Raw genomic sequence first — 18,527 nt, forward strand, 5'->3', positions numbered from 1 at the left:
TACGGGCACATAGTTCCTATTTGCAACAATAAGAACATCATTAATTCTTCCCATAGGTTTGTTAACAGTGGAATCCGCAAGGTGCAAGTTTAAAGAGCAATCATCAAAATCACGGAAACCTAACAAATCACACAAAGTCTTTGGAATCTTGGAAACACTAGCACCCAAATCACACAAAGCATAGTATTCATGATCTTTAATTTTAATTTTAATAGTAGGTTCCCACTCATCATAAAGTTTTCTAGGGATAGAAACTTCCGACTCAAGTTTTTCTTCATAAGATTGCATCAAATCATCAATGATATGTTTGGTAAAAGCTTTATTTTGACTATAAGCATGAGGAGAATTTAGCATGGATTGCAACAAGGAAATACAATCTATCAAAGAGCAATTTCCATAATTAAATTCCTTGAAATCCAAAATAGTAGGTTCATTAATATTTAAAGTTTTGACTTCTTCAATCCCACTTTTATCAAATTTAGCATCAAGATCTAAAAACTCCAAATTTTTGGAACGCCTTCTAGGTAAAGGTGGATCATATTCAGTCCCATCATTATCAAGATTCATATTGCAAAACAAAGATTTAATAGGGGATGATGTCTACTACACAACCTTCTTCTTGTAGACGTTGTTGGGCCTCCAAGTGCAGAGGTTTGTAGGACAGTAGCAAATTGCCTCAAGTGGATGACCTAAGGTTTATCAATCCGTAGGAGGTGTAGGATGAAGATGGTCTCTCTCAAGCAACCCTGCAACCAAATAACAAAGAGTCTCTTGTGTCCCCAACACACCCAATACAATGATAAATTGTATAGGTGCACTAGTTCGGCGAAGAGATGGTGATACAAGTGCAATATGGATGATACATAAAGGAGGCTCCTCTTTTTGGAGCTCCTTATTAATGAGATTGGTTGAATAGGAGGCTCCTCCTCGTTACCTGATTCATCATAAGAAATAATAGGAGGGTATTGGGAAGCCTCTTTCCTTTCATTAGTACTCTCTTCATCTTCTATTTGTTTTCTTTTCTTTATGTAGTTGGCAATATAAGGATTTTCAATACAATTCACCGCACAATACATATAATTTTTCTCTAGATAAAAATCAAGAAATCTATCAAGATTAAACTTTGGAATACCCTCACTTATATGTTTCATTTCCTCATACCCCAAAAGAAGACTAAGCTCTTTATGATGCTCAAGGGTAATCAAATTATCACAATTTTTGGATATGATTCGGTCATGAAACAATTTGCATTGGAGATTTAAATGACCATGTTCATTGCAAAGTTCACAAGGGCCGCGAAAAATATTGATTTTTTTCAGCACAACCATCTAGACTTTCTTGCAACAATTCAGTTTCTAAGTACTTATGCCTCTTGCAATATCTATCTTCCCTATTTGGTGTGTACTTACAAAACCAATGCACTCCATAAAAATTGAGATGTTTATAGGAGACATTTTCATCATAACTAGTGCAATCATCATTAGTATCATGGATATTCAAAGAATTTGTACTAACAACATTGCAATCATGCTCATCATTCAAATATTTAGTGCCAAACATTTTATAGATTTCTTCTTCTAGCACTTGAGCACAATTATCCTTTCCATCATACTCTTGCAAGATATTAAAAAGGTGAAGCATATGAGACAAACTCAATTCAATTTTTAATAGTTTTCTTTTATAAACTAAACTAGTGATAAAACAATAAACTAAAAGACTCGGTTGCAAGATCTAAAGATATATCTTCAAGCACTCACCTCTCAGGCAACGGCGAAGGTAACTAATGATAGATAAATGTTTTTGTAATCTGAAAATATAAAAACAGCAAGGTAACTAATTATAAAAGTGAGTGTAAATGGTATTGCAATGTGTTGAAACAAGGCCTAGGGTTCATACTTTCGCTAGTGTAAGTTCCCTCAACAATGATAACATAATTGGATCACATAACTATCCCTCAACATGCAACAAAGAGTCACTCCAAAGTCACTAATAGCGGAGAACGGACGAAGATATTATGGTAGGGTACGAAACCACCTCAAAGTAATTCTTTCCAATCAATCTGTTGGGCTATTCCTATAAGTGTCACAAACAGCCCTAGAGTTCGTACTAGAATAACACCTTAAGACACAAATCAACCAAAACCCTAATGTCACCTAGATACTCCAATGTCACCTCAAGTATCTATGGGTATGATTATACGATATGCATCACACAATCTCAGATTCATCTATTCAACCAACACATAGAACCTCAAAGCGTGCCCCAAAGTTTCTACCGGAGAATCACGAAGAAAACGTGTGCCAACCCCTATGCATAGGTTCATGGGCGGAACCCGCAAGTTGATCACCAAAACATACATCGAGTGAATCGCGTGGTATCCCATTGTCACCAAAGATACACACGGCAAGACATACATCAAGTGTTCTCAAACATTTAAAGACTCAATCCGATAAGATTACTTCAAGGGGAAAACTCAATCCATTACAAGAGAGTACAGGGGGAGGAGAAACATAAGATCCAACTATAATAGCAAAGCTCGCGATACATCAAGATCGTGCCAAATCAAGAACACGAGAGAGAGAGATCAAACACATAGCTACTGGTACATACCCTCAGCCCCGAGGGAGAACTACTCCCTCCTCGTCATGGAGAGCACCGGGATGATAAAGATGGCCATCGAAGAGGGATTTCCCCTCCGGCAGGGTGCTGGAACGGGTCTAGATTGGTTTTCGGTGGCTACGAAAGCTTCTGGCAGCGGAACTCCCGATCTATTGTGCTCCCCGATGTTTTTAGGGTATATGGAGATATATAGGCGGAAGAAGTACGTCAAGGGGGCCATGACGGGCCCACGAGGGTGGAGGGCGCGCCCAGGGGGGTGGGCGCGCCCCCTACCTCGTGGCCTCCTCGAAGCTTCCCTTACATGCACTTCAAGTCTTCTGGGCTTCTTTCCTTCCAAAAATGGGTCCGTGAAGTTTCAGGTCAATTGGACTACGTTTGATTTTCCTTTTCTTCAAAACCCTAAAACAAGGTAAAAACAGAAACTGGCATTGGGCTCTGGGTTAATAGGTTAGTCCCAAAAATGATATAAAAGTGTATAATAAAGGCCATAAACATCCAAAACAGTCGATAATATAGCATGGAGCAATCAAAATTATAGATACATTGGAGACGTATCAGCATGCACAAGCTTAATTCCTACTCGTCCTCGAGTAGGTAAATGATAAAAACAGAATTTTTGATGCGGAGTGCTACTTGGCATAATTTTAATGTAATTCTTCTTAATTGTGGAATGAATATTCAGATCCGAAAGATTCAAGATAAAAGTTCATATTGACATAAAAATAATAATACTTCAAGCATACTAACTAAGCAATCATGTCTTCTCAAAATAACATGGCCAAAGAAAGTTCATCCCTACAAAATCATATAGTTTAGTCATGCTCCATTTTCGTCACACAAGAATGCTCTCATCATGCACAACGCCGATGACAAGTCAAGCAATTGTTTCATACTTTAGTAATCTCAAACCTATAAACTTTCACGCAATATATGAGCGCGAGCCATGGACATAACACTATGGGTGGAATAGAATATGATGATGGGGGTTATGTGGAGAAGACAAAAAGGAAGAAAGTCTCACATCAACGAGGCTAATCAATGGGCTATGGAGATGCCCGTCGATTGATGTTAATGCAAGGAGTAGGGATTGCCATGCAACGGATGCACTAGAGCTATAAATGTATGAAAGCTCAACAAAAGAAACTAAGTGGGTGTGCATCCAACTTTATTGCTCACGAAGACCTAGGGCACTTGAGGAGGCCCATTGTTGGAATGTACAAGCCAAGTTCTATAATGAAAAATTCCCACTAGTATATGAAAGTGACAAAACAAGAGACTCTCTATCATGAAGATCATGGTGCTACTTTGAAGCACAAGTGTGGCAAAGGATAGTAGCATTGTCCCTTCTCTCTTTTTCTCTCTTTTTTTATTTTCATTTTTTGGGCCTTCTCTTTTTTTATGGCCTTTCTCTTTCCCTTTTTTTGGGCCTTCTCTTTTTTATGGCCTTTCTCTTTTTTTATTCCTCACTTGGGACAATGCTCTAGAAAATGATGATCATCACACTTCTATTTATTTACAACTCAATGATTACAACTCGAAACTAGAACAAAGTATGACTCTATATGAATGCCTCCGGCGGTGTGCTGGGATTGCGATGAATCAAGTGTGACATGTATTAAAAATTATGAATGGTGGCTTTCCCACAAATACGATGTCAACTACATGATCATGCAAAGCAATATGACAATGATGAATGTGTCATGATAAACGGAACAGTGGAAAGTTGCATGGCAATATATCTCGGAATGGCTATGGAAATGCCATAATAGGTAGGTATGTGGCTGTTTTGAGGAAGATATAAGGAGGTTTATGTGTGATAGAGCGTATCATATCACGGGGTTTGGATGCACCGGCGAAGTTGGCGCCAACTCTCAATGTGAGAAAGGGCAATGCACAGTACCGAAGAGGCTAGCAAGGATGGAAGGGTGAGAGTGCGTATAATCCATGGACTCAACATTAGTAATAAACAACTCACATACTTATTGCAAAAATATACAAGTCATCAAAACCTCGGCACTACGCGCATGCTCCTAGGGGATAGATTGGTAGGAAAAGACCATCGCTTGTCCCCGGCCGCCACTCATAAGGAAGACAATCAAATAACACCTCATGTTTCAAATTTGTTGCATAATGTTTACCATACGTGCATGCTATGGGACTTGCAAACATCAACACAAGTATTTCTCAATTTCACAACAAATTAACTAGCACGACTTTGATATTATTACCTCCATGTCTCAAAACAATCATCAATCATCAAACTTCTCTTAGTATTCAAAACACTTATAGGAAATTTTTAGTATTCTCGAATACCTAGCACATTAGGATTTTAAGCAAATTACCATGCTATTTAAGACTCTCAAAATAATCTAAGTGAATCATGAGAGATCAATAGTTTCTATAAAACAAATCCAGCACCGTGCTCTAAAAGATATAAGTGAAGCACTAGAGCAACAACAAACTACTCCGAAAGATATAAGTGAAGATCAATGAGTAGTCGAATAATTATGCAACTATGTGAAGACTCTCTAACATTTAATATTTTTAGATCTTGGTATTCTATTCAAACAGAAATCAAAGCAAAATAAAATGACATTCTAAGAATGGCAAACATCATGTGAAGAAGCAAAAACTTAGGATCAACCGAAACTAACCGATAATTGTTGAAGAAGAAAGGTGGGATGCCAACCGGGGAATCCCCAAGCTTAGATGCTTGAGACTTCTTGAAATATTATCTTGGGGTGCCTTGGGCATCCCCAAGCTTGAGCTTTTGCGTCTCCTTAATTCCTCTCATATCAAGGTCTCCCTAAATCTCAAAAGCTTCATCCACACAAAACTCAACAAAGACTCGTGAGATAAGTTAGTATAAACCATTGCCAAAACCTTATCATACTCTACTGTAGCAAATCCCTAAGATTATTATTCAACATTGCATACTAAATTCCTCTGCATATTTAATAGCCCTATCCTCAAATAGAATCATTAAAGAAGCAAACATATGCAAACAATGCAAATATAACAGCAATCTGCCTAAACAGGACAGTCTGTAAAGAATGTAGCAACATCCATACTTCTCTAGCTCCAAAAATTATGAAATAAAATTAACACTGTATTAAATTTATCATATATTAATATGCAAAAGGTTTCAAAATTTTATCACATTCTGACTTTTCTAGGGAATTATTGCAACATTGGTAAACTTTCTGTGTTCAAACAGCAACATGTGGACTTCTAAAATAGGCATAGTAAAGACTACCAATGCCACTTTTATTGAAATAAAAGATGCAAAACATTGTTATAAATAACAGCAAGAAAATACTAACAAAATAAATTGATGCTCCAAGCAAAACACATATCATGTGGTAAATAAAAATATAGCTCCAAGTAAAGTTACCGATGAACAAAGACGAAAGAGGGGATGCCTTCCGGGACATCCCCAAGCTTAGGCTCTTGGCTATCCTTCAATATTACCTTGGGGTGCCTCGGGCATCCCCAAGCTTAGGCTCTTACCACTCCTTATTCCATAGTCCATTGAATCCTTACCCAAAACTTGAAAACTTCACAACAAAAAACTTAACAGAAAACGCGTAAGCTCCGTTAGTATAAGAAAATAAATCACCACTTCAAGGTACTGTAATGAACTCATTCTTTATTTATATTGGTGTTAAACCTACTGTATTCCAACTTCTCTATGGTGTATAAACTCTTTTACTAGCCATAGATTCATCAAAATAAGTAAACAACACATGAAAAACAGAATCTGTCAAAAACAGAACAGTCTGTAGTAATTTGGATCAAACGTATACTTCTGGAACTAATAAAATTCTCAAATAAATTTATGGACCTGAGGAATTTATCTATTAATCATATGAAAAAATAATTAACTAAATAGAGCTCTCCAAATAAAAATGGCAGCAATTCTCGTGAGCACTAAAGTTTCTGTTTTTTACAGCATGATCAACAAGACTTTCCCCAAGTCTTCCCAAAGGTTCTACTTGGCACAAACACTAATTAAAAGCGTAAAACCACATCTAAACAGAGGCTAGATGAATTATTCATTACTAAACAGGAGCAAAAAGCAAGGAACAAAAGTAAAGTTGGGTTGCCTCCCAACAAGCGCTATCGTTTAATGCCTCTAGCTAGGCATGATGATTTCAACGATGCTCACATAAAAGATAAGAATTGTAACATAAAGAGGGCATCATGAAGAATATGAATAGTACATTTAATCCTAACCCACTTCCTATGCATAGGGATTTTGTGAGCAAACAACTTGTGGGAACAAGAATCAACTTGCATAGGAAGGTACAACAAGCATAACTTCAAAGCTTTAAGCACATAGAGAGGAAACTTGATATTATTGCAATTCCTACAAGCATATGTTCCTCCCTCATAATAATTTTCAGTAGCATCATGAATTAATTAAACAATATAACCAGAACCTAAAGCATTCTTTTCATGATCTACAAGCATAGAAATTTTATTACTCTCCACATAAGCAAAATTCTTCTCATTCGGGATAGTGGGAGTATCATAAGAGACTTGGATACTATAAATTGTTTCCACATTAAAAGAGTAATTTTCAGAAAAGGGGTAACCATAATCATGACAAGTTTTATAAATATAATCCTCACTCATTTTTATAGCATATGTATCATCACAATAATTATCATAAGTAGGAGGCATGTTATTATCAATATAAATTTGCATATCAAAACTTGGGATACTAAAAATATCATCTTCATTAAGCGTAGCATCCCCAAGCTTGGGACAAACATTAATTGCAGAAAAAATATTCTCAAAAACATCATCTTCATCAAACATAGCATCCCCAAGCTTGGGCCTTTTCATATTATAAGCATAATCACTCTCATCATTAATAGTATGGATAGCACCAATAGTATAGCAATTATCATATTCTTCCAAGCAAGTGCCAAAAAGATTTTCAAGATCATAAGAAGTATCATTATCTTCCACAATTATATTTTCATGAGGCACAATAGTAATAGGAGCAGCATTATTTGAGAGAGATATCTTTTTACCTCTCTTCCTTTTTCTTTTCTTCTTCTTCTTCTTCTTCTTCTTCTTCACCACATCATGTGTGGGTTCAATCCTCTTTTTGGAGCTCCTTATTAATGAGATTGGTTGAATAGGAGGCTCCTCCTCGTTACCTGATTCATCATAAGAAATAATAGGAGGGTATCGGGAAGCCTCTTCCCTCTCATTAGTATTCTCTTCATCTTCTATTTGTTTTATTTTCTTTATGTAGTTGGCAATATAAGGATTTTCAATACAATTCACCACACAATACATATAATTTTTCTCTAGATCAAAATCAAGAAATCTATCAAGATTAAACTTTGGAATACCCTCAGTTATACGTGTCATTTCCTCATACCCCAAAAGAAGACTAAGCTCTTTATGATGCTCAAGGGTAATCAAATTATCACAACTTTTGGATATGATTCGGTCATGAAACAATTTGCATTGCAGATTTAAATGACCATGTTCATTGCAAAGTTCACAAGGGGCGCGAAAAATATTGAATTTTCAGCACACTCATCAAGACTTTCTTGCAACAATTCAGTTTCTAAGTACTTATGCCTCTTGCAATATCTATCTTCCCTATTTGGTGTGTACTTACAAACCCAATGCACTCCACAAAAATTGACATGTTTATAGGAGACATTTTCATCATAACTAGTGCAATCATCATTAGTATCATGTATAGTCAAATAATTCATACTAACAACATTGCAATCATGCTCATCATTCAAATATTTAGTGCCAAACATTTTATAGATTTCTTCTTCTAGCACTTGAGCACAATTATCCTTTCCATCATAACCACGAAAGGTATTAAAAAGGTGAAGCGTATGAGACAAACTCAATTCCATTTTTTAATAGTTTTCTTTTATAAACTAAACTAGTGATAAAACAAGAAACTAAAAGACTCGATTGCAAGATCTAAAGATATACCTTCAAGCACTCACCTCCCCGGCAACGGCGCCAGAAAAGAGCTTGATGTCTACTACACAACCTTCTTCTTGTAGACGTTGTTGGGCCTCCAAGTGCAGAGGTTTGTAGGACAGTAGCAAAATTTCCTCAAGTGGATGACCTAAGGTTTATCAATCCGTAGGAGGCGTAGGATGAAGATGGTCTCTCTCAAGTAAACCTGCAACCAAATAACAAAGAGTCTCTTGTGTCCCCAACACACACAATACAATGGTAAATTGTATAGGTGCACTAGTTCGGTGAAGAGATGGTGATACAAGTGCAATATGGATGATAGATAAAGGTTTTTGTAATATGAAAATATAAAAACAGCAAGGTAACTAATGATAAAAGTGAGCGTAAATGGTATTGCAATGTGTTGAAACAAGGTCTAGGGTTCATACTTTCGCTAGTGTAAGTTCCCTCAACAATGATAACATAATTGGATCACATAACTATCCCTCAACATGCAACAAAGAGTCACTCCAAAGTCACTAATAGCGGAGAACGGACGAAGATATTATGGTAGGGTACGAAACCACCTCAAAGTTATTCTTTCCAATCAATCCGTTGGGCTATTCCTATAAGTATCACAAACAGCCCTAGAGTTCGTACTAGAATAACACCTTAATACACAAATCAACCAAAACCCTAATGTCACCTAGATACTCCAATGTCACCTCAAGTATCCGTGGGTATGATTATACGATATGCATCACACAATCTTAGATTCATCTATTCAACCAACACATAGAACCTCAAAGAGTTCCCCAAAGTTTCTACCGGAGAATCATGAAGAAAACGTGTGCCAACCCCTATGCATAGGTTCATGGGCGGAACCCACAAGTTGATCACCAAAACATACATCAAGTGAATCACGTGGTATCCCATTGTCACCACAGATACGCACGGCAAGACATACATCAAGTGTTCTCAAATCTTTAAAGACTCAATCCGATAAGATTAATTCAAGGGGAAAACTCAATCCATTACAAGAGAGTAGAGGGGGAGGAGAAACATAAGATCCAACTATAATAGCAAAGCTCGCGATACATCAAGATCGTGCCAAATCAAGAACACGAGAGAGAGAGATCAAACACATAGCTACTGGTATATACCCTCAGCCCCAAGGGAGAACTACTCCCTCCTCATCATGGAGAGCACCGGGATGATAAAGATGGCCACCGGAGAGGGATTTACCCCTCCGGTAGGGTGCCGAAACGGGTCTAGATTGGTTTTCGGTGGCTACGGAGGCTTCTGGCAGCGGAACTCCCGATCTATTGTGCTCCCCGATGTTTTTAGGGTATATGGAGATATATAGGCGGAAGAAGTACGTCAAGGTGGCCACAACGGGCCCACGAGGGTGGAGGGCGCGCCCAGGGGGGTGGGCGCGCCCCCTACCTCGTGGCCTCCTCGAAGCTTCCCTTACGTGCACTTCAAGTCTTCTGGGCTTCTTTCCTTCCAAAAATAGGTTCCGTGAAGTTTCAGGTCAATTGGACTCCGTTTGATTTTCCTTTTCTTTGAAACCCTAAAACAAGGTAAAAACAGAAACTGGCACTAGGCTCTGGGTTAATAGGTTAGTCCCAAAAATGATATAAAAGTGTATAATAAAGCCCATAAACATCCAAAACAGTAGATAGTATAGCATGAAGCAATCAAAATTTATAGATACGTTGGAGACGTATCAGGGGACACATCAATAACTTTTAGATCTTCATCTTTCTTATCATGAAAACTAGAAGAACACGCTCTTATAAAGGAATCTTTCTTAGCACGCATCCTAGCGGTTCTTTCTTTGCACTCATCAATGGAAATTATCATGGCTTTGAGAGACTCATTGATATCATGCTTAGGTGGAATAGATCTATGTTTCAAAGAATCAACATCAAGAGAAATTCTATCAACGTTCCTAGCCAACTCGTCAATCTTAAGCAATTTTTCTTCAATCAAAGCATTCGAATTATTTTGCGAAGTAATAAATTCTTTAATATTAGATTCAAAATCAGAGGGAATACTATTAAAATTTCCATAATAATTGTTGTAGGAATTGCCATAATTATTAGAGGAATTACTAGGATAAGGCCTAGGATTAAAGTTTCCTCTATACGCGTTGTTACCAAAATTATTCCTACCAACAAAATTCACATCCATAGATTCATTATTATTCTCAATCAAAGTAGACAAAGGCATATCATTAGGATCAGAAGAAACACTCTTATTAGCAAATAATTTCATAAGTTCATCCATCTTTCCACTCAAAACATTAATTTATTCTATCGCTTGCACTTTTTTATTAGCAGATCTTTCAGTGTGCCATTGAGAATAATTAACCATCATATTGTCTAGGAGTTTAGTAGCTTCTCCTAAAGTGATTTCCATAAAGTGCCTCCCGCGGCCGAATCTAAAAGATTTCTAGAAGCAAAATTCACTCCGGCATAAATTTTTTGTATAATCATCCACAAATTCAAACCATGAGTAGGGCAATACGTATCATTAATTTCATCCTCTCCCAAGCTTGTGCAACATGTTCATGATCAAGTTGCTTAAAATTCACAATATCATTTCTAAGAGAGATGATCTTAGCGGGAGGAAAATACTTAGAGATAAAAGCATCTTTGCACTTATTCCAAGAATCAATACTATTTTTAGGCAAAGACGAAAACCAAGATTTAGCACGATCTCTAAGCGAAAAAGGAAATAGCTTCAATTTAACAATATCATTGTCAACATCTTTCTTCTTTTGCATATCACACAAATCAACAAAGCTATTTAGATGGGTAGCAGCATATTCACTAGGAAGGCCGGAAAACGGATCTTTCATGACAAGATTCAGCAAGGCAGCATTAATTTCACAAGATTCAGCATCGGTAAGAGGAGCAATCAGAGTGCTAATAAAATCATTGTTGTTGGTATTGGTAAAGTCACACGATTTAGTGTTACTTGAGTCATCGTGACAAGAAAGCAATCCAACACACAAGCAAACAAGAAACGGGCAAAAAGAGGCAAATAGAGAAAGAGAGGGAGGATATATAGAGAGAGGGCGAATAAAATGGCAAGGGTAAAGTGGGGGAGAGGAAAACGAGAGGCAAATGGCAAATAATGTAATGCGGGAGATAAGGGTTTGTGATGGGTACTTGGTATGTTTGACTTTTGCGTAGACCTCCCCGGAAACGGCGCCAGAAATCCTTCTTGCTACCTCTTGAGAACTGCGTTGGTTTTCCCTTGAAGAGGAAAGGGTGATGCAGCAAAGTAGCATAAGTATTTCCCTCGGTTTTTGAGAACCAAGGTAACAATCCAGTAGGAGGCTACGCGCTAGTCCCTCGCACCTGCACAAAACAAATAAATCCTTGCAACCAACGCGATAAGGGGTTGTCAATCCCTACACGGTCACTTACGAGACTGACCGTTCATATAGATATGATAAGATACTATTTTTGGTATTTTTATAATAAAGATAAAAAGTAAAATAAAAGGCAATGAAAATAACTAAGTGTTGGAAGATTAATATGATGAAGATAGACCCGGGGGCCATAGGTTTCACTAGTGGCTTCTCTCAAGAGCATAAGTATTTTACGGTGGGTGAACGAATTACTATTGAGCAATTGAAAAAATTGAGCATAGTTATGAGAATATCTAGGTATGATCATGTATATAGGCATCACGTCCAAGACAAGTAGACCGACTCCTGCCTGCATCTACTACTATTACTCCATACATCGACCGCTATCCAGCATGCATCTAGAGTATTAAGTTCATAAGAACAGAGTAACGCCTTAAGCAAGATGACATGATGTAGAGGGATAAATTCATGCAATAAGATAAAAAACCATCTTGTTATCCTTGATGGCAACAATACAATACGTGCCTTGCTACCCCTACTGTCACTGGGAAAGGACACCGCAAGATTGAAACCAAAGCTAAGCACTTCTCCCATTGCAAGAAAGATCAATCTAGTAAGCCAAACCAAAGTGATAATTCGAAGAGACTTGCAAAGATAACCAATCATACATAAAATAATTCACAGAAGATTCAAATATTGTTCATAGATAAACTTGATCATAAACCCACAATTCATTGGTCTCAACAAACACACCACAAAAGAAGATTACATCGAATAGATCTCCACAAGAGAGGGGGAGAACTTTGTATTGAGATCCAAAAAGAGAGAAGAAGCCATCTAGCTAATAACTATGGACCCGAAGGTCTGAGGTAAACTACTCACACATCATCGGAAGGGCTATGGTGTTGATGTAGAAGCCCTGCGTGATCGATGCCCCTCCGGCGGAGCTCCGGAGCAGGCCCCAAGATGGGATCTCATGGATACAGAAAGTTACGGCGGTGGAATTAGGGTTTTGGCTCTGTATCTGATCGTTTGGGGGTACGTAGGTGTATATAGGAGGAAGAAGTACGTCGGTGGAGCAACAGGGGGCCCATGAGGGTGTAGGGCGTGCCTGGGGTGGGGGGGGGGGGTAGGCGCGCCCCTACCTCAAGGCCTCCCTGTTGGTTGCTTGACGTAGGGTCCAAGTCTCCTGGATCTTGTTCGTTCCAAAAATCACGTTCCCGAAGGTTTCATTCCGTTTGGACTCCGTTTGATATTCCTTTTCTTCGAAACCCTAAAATAGGCAAAAAAACAGCAATTCTGGGCTGGGCCTCCGGTTAATAGGTTAGTCCCAAAAATAAAATAAAAGTGTATAATAAATACCAATAAAGTCCAAAACAGTAGATAATATAGCATGGAGCAATCAAAAATTATATATACATTGGAGACGTATCAATATAAACCCCATCTTGTTATCCTCGATGGCAACAATACAATATGTGCCTTGCTGCCCCTACTGTCACTGGGAAAGGACACCGCAAGATTGAACCCAAAGCTAAGCACTTCTCCCATTACAAGAAAGATCAATCTAGTAGGCCAAACCAAACTGATAATTCGAAGAGACTTGCAAAGATAACCAATCATACATAAAAGAATTCATAGAAGATTCAAATATTGTTCATAGATAAACTTGATCATAAACCCACAATTCATCGGTCTCAACAAACACACCGCAAAAGAAGATTACATCGAATAGATCTCCACAAGAGAGGGGGAGAACTTTGTATTGAGATCCAAAAAGAAGTAAACTACTCACACTTCATCGAAGAGGCTATGGTGTTGATGTAGAAGCCCTCCGTGATCGATGTCCCCTCTGGCGGAGCTCCAGAAAAGGCCCCAAGATGGGATCTCACAGATACAGAAAGTTACAACGGTGGAATTAGGGTTTTGGCTCTGTATCTGGTAGTTTGGGGGTACGTAGGTATATATAGGAGGAAGAAGTACGTCGGTGGAACAACGTGGGCCCCACGAGGGTGGAGGGCGAGCCTGGGGGTAGGCGCGCCCGCTACCTCGTGCCCTCCTGGATGCTTTCTTGACTTAGGGTCCAAGTCCTCTGGATCATGTTCGTTCCGAAAATCACGTTCCCGAAGGTTTCATTCCGTTTGGACTCCGTTTGATATTCTTTTTCTATGAAACTCTGAAATAGGCAAAAAACAGCAATTCTGGGCTGGGCCTCCAGTTAATAGGTTAGTCCCAAAAATAATATAAAAGTGTATAATAAAGCCCAATAATGTCCAAAACAGGATATAATATAGCATGGAACAATAAAAAATTATAGATACGTTGGAGACGTATCAAGCATCCTCAAGCTTAATTCCTGCTCGTCCTCGAGTAGGTAAATGATAAAAACAGAATTTTTGATGTGGAATGCTACTTGGCATAATTTCAATGTAATTCTACTAATTGTGGTATGAATATTCAGATCCGAAAGATTCAAGACAAAAGTTCAATATTGACATAGAAATAATAATACTTCAAGCATACTAACTAAGCAATTATGTCTCTTCAAAATAACATGGCCAAAGAAAGTTATCCCTACAGAATCATATAGTCTGGCTATGCTCCATCTTCACCACACAAAGTATTTAAATCATGCAAAACCCCGATGACAAGCCAAGCAATTTTTTCATACTTTTGGTTTTCTCAAAAATTTTCAATCTTCATGCAATACATGAGCGTGAGCCATGGACATAGCACTATATGTGGAATAGAATGGTGGTTTTGGAGAAGACAAAAAGGGAGAAGATAGTCTCACATCAACTAGGCGTATCAATGGGCTATGGAGATGCCCATTAATAGATATCAATGTGAGTGAGTAGGGATTGCCATGCAACGGATGCACTAGAGCTATAAGTATGTGAAAGCTCAACTAAAAATAAATAAGTGGGTGTGCATCCAACTTGCTTGCTCACGAAGACCTAGGGCATTTTGAGGAAGCCCATCATTGGAATATACAAGCCAAGTTCTATAATGAAAAATTCCCACTAGTATATGATAGTGATAACATAGGAGACTCTCTATCATGAAGATCATGGTGCTACTTTGAAGCACAAGTGTGGTAAAAGGATAGTAGCATTGTCCCTTCTCTCTTTTTCTCTCATTTTTTTATTTGGGCCTTTTCTCTTTTATGGCCTTTTTTAGTTCGGAGTCTCATCCCGACTTGTGGGGGAATCATAGTCTCCATCATCCTTTCCTTACTTGGGACAATGCTCTTAAAATGATGATCATCACACTTTTATTTACATACAACTCAACAATTACAACTCAATACTTAGAACAAAATATGACTCTATGTGAATGCCTCCGGCGGTGTACCGGGATGTGCAATGATGCATGAGTGACATATATGAAAGAATTATGAACGGTGGCTTTGCCACAAATACAATGTCAACTACATGATCATGCAAAGCAATATGACAATGATGGAGCATGTCATAGTGAACGGAACGGTGGAAAGTTGCATGGCAATGTATCTCGTAATGGCTATGGAAATGCCATGATAGGTAGGTATGGTGGCTGTTTTGAGGAAGGTATATGGTGGGTGTATGATACCGGCGAAAGGTGCGCGGTATTAGAGAAGCTAGCAATGGTGGAAGGAAGAAAGTGCATATAATCCATGGACTCAACATTAGTCATAAAGAACTCATATACTTATTGCAAAAATCTACAAGTTATCGACGCAAAGTATTACGCGCATGCTCCTAGGGGGATAGATTGGTAGGAAAAGACCATCGCTCGTCCCCTACCGCCACTCATAAGGAAGACAATCAATAAATAAATCATGCTACGACTTCATCACATAAAGGTTCACCATACGTGGATGCTACGGGAATCACAAACTTCAACACAAGTATTTCTCAAATTCAAAACTACTCAACTAGCATGACTCTAATATCACCATCTCCATATCTCAAAACAATTATCAAGTATCCAACTTCTCATAGTATTCAACACACTCATACGAAAACTTTTTTATTAATCTTGAATGCCTAACATAATTAAAGAAAATTACCACGCTGTTTTGTAGGACTCTCAAAATAATCTAAGTGAAGGATGAGAGAACAATAGTTTCTATAAAACAAATCCACCACCATGCCCTAAAAGATATAAGTGAAGCACTAGAGCAAAAACTATATAAGTCAAAAGATATAAGTGATGCACATAGAGTATTCTAAAAATTTCCAAATCATGTGTGTCTCTCTCAAAAGGTGTGTACAGAAAGTATGATTGTGGAAAACTAAAAAATAAAGACTCAAATAATACAAGAAGCTCCAAGCAAAACACATATCATGTGGTAAATAAAAATATAGCTCCAAGTAGAGTTACCGATGGAAGTAGACGAAAGAGGGGATGCCTTCCGGGGCATCCCCAAGCTTGGGATTTTAGGTGTCCTTAGATTATCTTGGGGTGCCATGGGAATCCCCAAGCATAGGCTCTTGCCACTCCTTGTTCCATAATCCATCAAATATTTTACCCAAAACTTGAAAACTTCACAACACAAAACTTAAAGTAGAAAATCTCGTGAGCTCCGTTAGCGAAAGAAAAAAAAACACCACTTCAAGGTAATGTAATGAACTCATTATTTATTTATATTGGTGTTAAACCTACTGTATTCCAACTTCTATATGGTTTATAAACTATTTTACTAGCCATAGATTCATCAAAATAAGCAAACAACACACGAATAATAGAATCTGTCAAAAACAGAACAGTCTGTAGTAATCTGTAGCTAACGCAAGTTCTGGATCCCCAAAAATTCTAAAATAAATTTCTGGACGTGAGTAATTTATATATTAATCATCTGCAAAAATAATTAACTAAATATCACTTTCCAAATAAAAATGGCAGCAATTCTCGTGAGCGCTAAAGTTTCTATTTTTTACAGCAAGATCAAAAAGACTTTTCCCAAGTCTTCCCAACGGTTCTACTTGGCACAAACACTAATTAAACACAAAAAACACAACCAAAACTGTGGCTATATAAATTATTTATTACTAAATAGGAGCAAAAATCAAGGAATAAAAATAAAATTGGGTTTCCTCCCAACAAGCGCTATCGTTTAACTCCCCTAGCTAGGTATAAAAGCAAGGATAGATCTAGGTATTGCCATCTTTGGTAGGCAATCCATAAGTGGCTCTCATAATAGATTCATATGGTAATTTAATTTTATTCTAGGTAAGTGCTCCATGCCTTTCCTTAACTGAAATTGGAATCTAATATTCCCTTCCTTCATATCAATAATTGCACCAATCGTTCTAAGGAAACGTCTACCAAGAATAATAGGACATGAAGGATTGCAATCTATGTCAAGAACAATAAAATATACGGGCACATAGTTCCTATTTGCAAAAATAAGAACATCATTAATTCTTCCCATAGGTTTCTTGATAGTTGAATCCGCAAGGTGCAAGTTTAAAGAGCAATCATCAAAATCACGGAAAACTAGCAAATCACACAAATTCTTTGGAATCGTGGAAACACTAGCACCCAAATCACACAAAGCATATCATTCATGATATTTAATTTTAATTTTAATAGTAGGTTCCCACTCATCATAAAGTTTTCTAGGGATAGAAACTTCCAACTCAAGTTTTTCTTCATAAGATTGCATCAAAGCATCAACGATATGTTTGGTAAAGGCTTTATTTTGACTATAAGCATGAGTAGAATTTAGCACGGATTGTAGCAAGGAAATACAATCTATTAAAGAGCAATTATCATAATTAAATTACTTGAGATCCAAAATAGTGGGTTCATTGATATTTAAAGTTTTGACTTCTTCAATCCCACTTTTATCAATTTTAGCATCAAGATCTAAAGACTCCGAATTTTTGGAACGTCTTCTAGGTGAAGGCGGATCATATTCAGTCCCATCATTATCAAGATTCATATTGAAAAACAAAGATTTAATAGGTGACACATCAATAACTTTTAGATCTTCATCTTTATTATCACCAAAATTTTCCGGCTTAGCGGCCATCTTATTAACTAAGGTGGCCTGCTTATCCGAGACTTCAGCTATTAACTTCTCAAGGTGAGCAATCTGAGATTTCAAACCATCAAATTCTTTAGTCATAACATCGAGCTCTTTATTCATAAAACCCATAAAGCTTTTTTTTCCCTTAAGCTCGTTTCTAAAGAAATAATCATGCTCAAATTGTAAGACCATAAAACTCCTGACGTTGCTTTCGATCTGTTCTAAACTTTTAAGGTGATGATCACCAAATCTAGGTAGAGCCATCGTGACAGGCAAGCAATCCAACACACAAGCAAACAAGAGAAGGGCAACAAGAGGCAAATAGAGAAAGAGAAGGAGGGCGGAGAGAGAGAGGGCAAATAAAACGGCAAGGGTGAAGTGGGGGAGAGGAAAACGAGAGGCAAATGGCAAATAATGTAATGCGGGAGATAAGGGTTTGTGATGGGTACTTGGTATGTTGACTTTTGCGTAGACTCCCTGGCAACAACGCTAGAAATCCTTCTTGCTACCTCTTGAGCACTGCGTTGGTTTTTCCTTGAAGAGGAAAGGGTGATGCAG

Source organism: Triticum urartu, chromosome 4, assembly GCF_003073215.2.
Source record: "Triticum urartu cultivar G1812 chromosome 4, Tu2.1, whole genome shotgun sequence".
NCBI classification, from domain to species: domain Eukaryota; kingdom Viridiplantae; phylum Streptophyta; class Magnoliopsida; order Poales; family Poaceae; genus Triticum; species Triticum urartu.